We start from the raw sequence: 8,553 nt of genomic DNA on the forward strand, positions 1-8,553 counted from the left end.
GGAAGTGTATACTGGCTACTGCGTCTCAAGATGGGGAAACAGTACTATTGCTGCTGCTTTTTTTTTAAGTGAAGGTCTCTATTGGATCAGTGTCCCTAAACCGGGACAGTTGTTGCTTAATATGCGATAATGTGACTAGAATGATATTGTAAACAGCAGCCAACTTTCCGGGACATAGACATGTCTTAAATGGGCAGAAAGCTTAAATTGTTGTTAATCTAACTACAGTGTCCAATTGACAGTGTCCAATTGACAGGGAATTTACAGGGAAAAAATACCATGCTTTTGTTTGAGGATAGTGCACAACAACAAAACACTTATCACGGCAAATGGTTTGATACATTCACCTCTGAAGGTAAATAATGTACTTACATTCAGTAATCTTTCTCTGATTTGTCATCATGATGGTCCCAGAGATAAAATGTAGTGCAGTTTTGCTTGATAAAATCCATTCTTACATTCAAATGTAGGAACTGGGTTGTACAGTTTGACCCTACATCTACATGTGTGAAGGTTAGTGTATTTTCTGTATGGGAAGCAAATGATCCATCATGTATGACATTCCTGGGAGTGTGTAAACTTAAACGTTTTATTCCCATAGCATGTTGTATGTTGTCTATGTAGTTATATACTTGAAAATGTATAAATGCGTCAATGCAGCACATTTGGGAAAACTCCTGGCAGACTTGATACAAAATATTGTGTAGTGATGTAATTCTTCACTGGATCAGTCAAACTTTGCACACACACACTGCTGCCATTTTGTGGACAACATCTAAATTACACCTAGAATCATTAATCACTGTCTGGCCTTTCTATTGTATTTCAAACTGATGCAAAAAAATAATAGAAAACTTGTGTTTTTTTTGTTCGTATTATCCTTTACCTTACAACCTCATGCTAATCACAATTGCCTACGTTAGTTCAACTGTCCTGTGGATGGAACACCAATCCCGAAGAAGTTTTAACCCTAGTTGCTCCCTTAAGTCACTCTGGATAGGTGCGTCTGCTAAATCACCTCAATTTCTTTTTTTTTACAAATTTCAAATGTTACTTTCTAACTGTAATCCGTTATTAGTCACCTGTCCAAAATTGTAATCAGTAATGTAACTTTTGGATACCCCAGACTCTAACGTAATCTGACTACTTTCAGTTACTTTTAGATTACTTTCCCCTTAAGCGGCATTAGAAGACAAAAATTAATAATACCAATTGAACGACATCTATTGCAAGGTAAATCAATGTTAGTTTACATGGCTGGCCATAAATGGGTTTTGCATTTTACTTTATGGGTTGGTTATGTAGGCTTCTTCTATCCCATTGCTTTCAACTATAGATAATATGATTGTCACTGTATATCTTTGCAATAAAAACCTGGCAGATTTCCAGTCATTCCAATTAATTTAATAACCCTACATCTTCAAGAATAGTACTTGGAAACATGGAAACATGTATAGATTAGCAAAATTATTTTACCTGAGCATAACCCACAAATTATAGATTTATTAGCCTGCTCTGTTTGGGATAATAATAACAGAACCCTGTGAGTTTATTTTGAATTTTGTGGTTGTACATTGAGATTTGTGTTTGCAAATACGATTTGCTAACTTGTAACTTTGCATTTGAATAATTTCAATAAGATTTACAAGCATAATTTAAATTAATTTACAACTATGAATATTCTGCTGTGAATCAAAAATACACTTGCAAATTTGTTATGAGGAAGCTTGGAGTTCTGTCATTGTAGTCATGTTACCAAGAGCTTCTTAAGCCTGTAGAAAGTTTTGTAATTTGTAGAAAGAGAAAAAAAAGATGGTTTGAGCAGCTTTGGGGGCAGGACCTTTTACTCCTGAGCCAAAACCACAGCCGCCTATTGCTGCAACTATTGGCTGAATTGTTCCATCAATAAAATCTCAGGAAGTAGATTGAAGAGAAGTAACATTCTCAACGTTACTTGTCCTGAAGTACTAGAATAAAGCAATCTACTTGAAGGTAATAATCTCTATTACAATGCATTTGGAAAGTATTCAGACACCTTCCCTTTTTCCACATTTTGTTACGTTACATACAGCCTTATTCTAAACCCAATTTGTTTTTTAAATGTATCAATCTACACACAATAACCCATAATGACGGAGCGGAAACAGGTTTTTTATACATTTTGGCAAATGTATTACAAATAAACAGATACCTTATTTACACAAGTATTCAGACCCTATGCTATGAGACTTGAAAATGAGCTCAGGTGCATCCTGTTTCCATTGATCATCCTTGATGTTTCTACAACTTGATTAGAGTACACCTGTAGTAAATTCACCTGATTGGACATGATTTGGACAGGCACACACTTGTCTATATAAGGTTAATGGTGCATGTCAGAGCAAAAACCAAGCCATGAGGTCGAGGGAATTGTCCGTAGAGCTCAGACAGAATTGTGTGGAGGCACACATCTGGGGAAGGGTACCAAAACATTTCTGCAGCATTGAAGGTCCCCAAGAACACAGTGGCCTCCATCATTCTTAAATGTAAGAAGTTTGGAAACACCAACTCTTCCTAGAGGGCTGCCTGGCCAAACTGAGCAATCTGGGGAGAAGGGCCTTGGTCAGGGAGGTGACCAAGAACCCAATGGTCACTCTGACAGAGCTCCAGAGTTCCTCTATGGAGATGGTTGTCCTTCTGGAAGGTTCTCCCATCTCTGCATTACTTTACCAATCAGGCCCTGATGATAGAGTGGCCAGACAGAATCCACTCCTAAGTAAAAGGAACATGACAGCCCCCTTGGAGTATGCCAATTAAAGGACTCTCAGACCATGAGAAACAAGATTCTCATATCTGATGAAACCAAGAGAACTCTTTGGCCTGAATGCCAAGCTTCACGTCTGGAGGAAACCTGGCACCATCCCTACGGTGAAGGTTCACATAGAAATAAAGATGTGAAACCCAGATCACACTACGCTTTGGTCAAGTTATGACGATCGTGACAATGTGATATTTCTGTTTCTGTTTTAGCTTTGTCATTGTGTGTAGATTGATGAGAAAAAAATAAGAATAAGGCTGTAACGTAACAAAATGTGGATGAAGTCTAGGTGTCTGAATACTTTCCGAATCAACTGTATGTGTACTTCAATGTTTTTTGTGAAAAGGCATCACAGCAGTTTATCATCTGAAATATAAATGTTAAATTTAACTTTAGCTACTGTAGCTGGCTTCTGACATTCAGTTTTACTGAATATTTACTAGCTTTACTATCAACTGGCTAACATTCGCTTCATCAGGCCGCTTTAGATCAAACCAATTGTTATTTGAAACGTGCCGAATACAACCTTACCGTGAAATTCTTACTTACAAGCCTTTAACCAACAATGCAGTTCAAGAAAGAGTTAATAGAATATGTATTAAATATACTAAAGTAAACCAAATCTAATTAATCAAAAAGTAGCACAAGAAATGTATTTAACAACAACAAAGCTATATACAGGGGGTACCGGTACTGAGTCAATGTGGGGGGGTACAGATTAGTTGGTAGTTTGTGAAGTGACTATGCATAGATAATAAACAGCAAGTAGTAAAAACAAAGGGTGGAGGAGTGTCAATGTAAATAGTCTGGATGACCATTTGAGAAGTTGTTCTGCAAGTCTTATGGCTTGGCAGTAGAAGCTGTTAAAGAGCCTTTTGGTCTTAGACTTGGCGCTCCGTTACTGGTTCCAGTGCGATAGACATTTTTTTTTCTTTTTTTTTTCGGCAACATTTTTGAATTAAAAGTAATCTGAAAAGTAATCATCCAGTTTTTCAAAAGTATCTAAAATCTGATTGCAAACTGTAACAGATTAGTTACAACCCTGCTTGGGGGACACCTTTACTAATATCAAGGAAACCTGACTTCACAACATCAGAAAAAACAAATGGTCTTCTGTCTGTAAGGTACATTTTCAGACCAAATGCAGGCTGCCTGACCAGGCTAATTTCAGACAGGCTACGAATTAATAATGAATGGTCAAAAGTGTTGAAAGCCTTTGACACGTCTATGAAAATGTCAGCATTGCTGCCTTTTGTCCATGCAATTTACAATGTCATTTAACACCAAAGAAGCAGTAAAGAGAGTGCTATGACCTGAAACCAGACTGATGAACACTTTAAATACATTTTGAAACTGGAAAAGATCGAAGTTGATTCAAGATTTTATTTATTTATTCACTAGGCAAGACAGTTTAGAGATGGGGTGATACTTATTCATGTCAGAGGGGTCACTACCTTTGTTGAGAGCACATGGGTTGCCTTCCAGACCCTAGGGCTAGCACCCTGGATTATTGTCAGGTTAAAAATATGTCAATAAATCCACATTTTGGGGAGCAGAAACCTGCAGCAAGAAAAGATCAAGTAAATCAGCCCCAGTGTTTTTTAAAGTTTTTTTTTACAAATCTTAAGCAGGGCGTCTAGCACATTACAAGTAGAGACTTGTTGAAATGAAAACAAAGATTCAATAGACATTGATGGATCTTCCATTATGCCAACTAGTTGCTGGGAGAGAGAGCAGTTGACTGACTCACCAGGGTCAATTAAACCACACTTTAAACCTTTGATTTAACCCTAATCCAGGGTCAGGATGCAGCTGATAGATGAAGTCACAGTAGTACATATCAAGCTTGTGGGGAAATGTTTTAAACATTTTTCTTCATAATTCATTAGCAAAGACACCACTGGACAAAGTACTTGATAAATCCCCACAACAGATACATGCATATTTTGGCTTATGGCCACATCTTTAACCAAAAACTAACATTTCGGGGGGATCGTGCTATTTAGAGAACATGATGCCAAAAGAGTTGATTTTACATACTGTATATAGCCGCCCCTCACCTTTTGTTCCAGGGGATGGCCGTCTCAGTAACCCAGGACCAGCCCCCAGAGCACATCCCACAGGCTCACAGCGACTCTCTCCTCATCATCTAGTGGTGGTTGTTATAGGGAGTTCCTTAGTTAGGGATGTAGTGGTCGCAGAAGCAAGGACCCTCTGTTTCCCTGGAGCCTATGCTCTTGACATACTGTAGAACACCAGGTCCCTGCTGTGATGGAGAAGCACCTGAATGCTTTCAGTTTGCTCATAGACTGGCGAAAGGAGACAGAAGTGCTTGGAATGGTAAAGATGGGAGAAGCGGCAGAGGACCTCGTCGGAGGGCCCCGGTGAAGTCCGGTGCTTCTGAGCCATAAAACAGTTAGTCGCAGGTCTGGACAAGAGGGCAGAGGGAGGATACATTGGAATGTTCCTCAGCTACCTATAACCCACTTTGTTTCCAATGGTGTAGAGCAAGGCAAAGTGGTTCTCCTTGGTGGGATGAGTAAATCATGTGACAATGTCATTTTTAGGACATGTGAAGTTTCACGTTTCTTTTTACTGTGTTTTTTCCCACTGGGGGAAAAAATCCCCAAGTGACATCTTTTTTTTTCAATATCTTTTCTCCACCAATGCCAGCTACATCTGGGGCCTTAATTTATCAATTTTGCGTAGAAACTCTTCTAAAATGCTACTTACGAATGGAATTTTAAATGGTTATAGGCATAGAAAAAGTGTGATTTATCAAACAATCCTACGGGCTTGATACGCACACAGGGTGGGGGAACCATTGATAAGTAACAATTGTTCTCAGCCTCAGTTCTCGTGCACGACTTTGGCTATTTGCATTTCGAAACGCCCCTAATTAGCCATATGGTCAAGACCATCCTCAACCCATGGGAAATATACGTCATAGCATGAAAGAATGCCACAACCAAAAAAAGCATCAACAAAAAAAAGAATACATCTGAGACTGAAATAGAGATGCAAGTGTCAGAGATTGAGTACAACCAAAAGGTTTTATTTGGCTCGCTCAGTTGTGGCTTGACCATTAAAAAGAAAAACATGGCTACAAAGCGAGGACCAGGAGGACAATCAGGGCCAGTCCTGGATGTTCTGCCGCCCGAGGAGAGACAAAAATCTACCCCCCCCCCCCCCCCAATAGGTTTGGACAATTATTTTACTCGGCTAAAAGTCGACGGAACAGAACATAATAGCAGCCCAATTAGTAGGCCTATGTTACAAATTGAACACATTTTTTAATACATCTAGTTAGTAGGCTATATAATCAGTTCAATGTCAATAACGGCCTACGATTTTCAATCTGATTACATTGATAAAATCACCAATGCCCTGGACGTTCTGCCGTCCGAGACCACCTAATGAATCTAAAACAAAGTTACCTTTCCACCCAGACACTGACAAACTGTAAGCTTCAACTGCTGGCTACTTGTCCATTGTATAACCCAACAACAGAAGTGCTTCCCTAAAAGCTGCCAGGATTGAAACAAATATTTCTCTTTTCAAAAAGAGAAAAGCTCAATTAATATTTGTTTTATCTCGTCAAATATTATATGCTGCAGTTTAGCTTCACTTTAACCCTTGCATCGGAGAGGTACAATGGTACTATCACTATGCAACCTACTACCTATAGTAGGACAAGTTTCTTGTTAATAATATCCCACCTGTTATCTCACATGGCACGACCCCAAAATTGTTACAATTACAACAAAAATGACACTTTTATATAACATATTTAACATATATTTTAATATAACTGGAGAACCAAGTAAGATCATTTGAGATTTGGAAACAAGCGCTTTCATAAATGCATGGCTGGCCTCGTTTCACTAGAGCAGTGTAAAATAAGCTTTATGTCAATGACCCAGGCTTAACAAATGTTTATTTACATATCAAATGTAATTGTCCAATATCCGTTTCAGCATTTATTTATTTAGACTCCACCTAGTGTGGCCTCTTTCCTCTGCTGTGGTGCTGCATTGCAGTCAGCAATCTTTTCTCTCGGTAGCTGTCCATTGTCCTGAAATCAAATCATCCGAGTTTGCTTGGACACCAGCCTGATCTCCAGCTCCTTCCACCTCCTGAAACTTTCTAGGTGATCATATGACTCCTCATGCGAGCTGAGGAGGTGGCACAGATTCTTCCAGTCCCTGGTTCCATCCCTGACTAGCTCAGATTTGCACTCGTGTGAAACAGGTTTGCAGCAAAAACAGAAGGCTGCATCGTTTTGCATGGAATAGACAAGTCTTGGTCTCCACTCTCTCCCCGTTCGCCATCCTCCTATTGTAGTGGGCCACCGAAAACTCATATTGCCCCTCATCTCTTGGGAAATTTCCTGATGTGGCCCAGCCTGCACTAACATATCCCGTAAAGATCCTTTCATATATTTTGACCACTCACCGGGATCTTTTATGTTTTTTATCTGGGACACTGATTTAGTAGCTGCACCACCACTGTCATCCGGGACAGGGAGTCTGGGTCCAAAATAGTAGGGTATTTGCCGGCATTGTTTGGAGGTGTGGCTAGGCCTGGTGCGACCACCTGTTCTTGTCCAGCCAGAGAGATGTCATTATCGATGGAAGTGCATGGCTTGGACTTCACCGGTTTGCCCTCTTTGCTGCTAGAATCAGAACAGGGCTCGTCATTCTCCACAAATTAATGGCCTGTCCTCGTAGGTTTGTCATTCTCCACACCGACTGATATACATTGCTGCACGCTGATAAATTTCACCAGCAAATTTCTTTGTTTTAGACAGTGTGCCTCTTCTCATTTTTTAAATTTTTATATTCACTACCTGGTAGTTATTGTCTCTTAAGGATGGTAGCAAATATTCAAATCTCTATAGATTACTTTAGCTAAAATTAGATCCACTAGTAGTAGCTAGCTAACGTTAACAGGCTGTTAGGCTACTGCCTTAATCACTAATCATCTTCGTCACATACAAACATAAAACAAATACAATCATTTCATTGGCAGATTCATTTTTATTAATGTTTCACAGTCGGATAATTCCATACAAACACACACATCACCATAGCTACCAAGGATAGTGGGAGTGAACTTCGGGAGATATGCGGGAATGGGGTGGGAGCGGGAACAGCAGCAATGCTATGAGCTGGTGGCTGGGGTGCCGTGGCTGGTGTAGTAGCCGATCGGGGCTCTGGAGGGTGGCATCCAATTGTCAAAATGGCGGCCCTGAAGACAAAGTTAAGTTATTTTCGCAATGACAAATATACTTCAAATGGGTAGTCAACACATCAAAAAGCCATCCATCCTCAACAGCTCATTCCTGTATGCGTATAGCCCAACATTGCTGTTCTGCAGAATGAACGAGTCGTGTCGGTGCTGCAATTGTATGGCAAGGGTCATTTTAAGTGTAGGAAAGGAAGCTTGCTTCAGAGCTCGGGGTATTTTCTGTGTACCATGGAGCTAGTTTCTTATGACAAATGTTTTTAGGGGTGCGACTGCATCTAGGGTATTGTGCAAGGTTAAATTGAGTTCCTCAGTTAGGTGGTTAACTGATTTTTGTCCTCTGACGTCCTTGGGTGGGCAGAGGGAGTCTGGAAGGGCATCAAGGAATCTTTGGGTCGTCTGAGAATTTATAGAACGACTTTTGATGATCCTTGTTTGGTGTCTGAGCAGATTATTTGTTGCGATTGCAAACACAATAAAATGGTGGTCCGACAGTCCAGGATTATGAA

Source organism: Oncorhynchus gorbuscha, linkage group LG07 (genome assembly GCF_021184085.1).
Source record: "Oncorhynchus gorbuscha isolate QuinsamMale2020 ecotype Even-year linkage group LG07, OgorEven_v1.0, whole genome shotgun sequence".
Classification (NCBI taxonomy): Eukaryota; Metazoa; Chordata; class Actinopteri; order Salmoniformes; family Salmonidae; genus Oncorhynchus; species Oncorhynchus gorbuscha.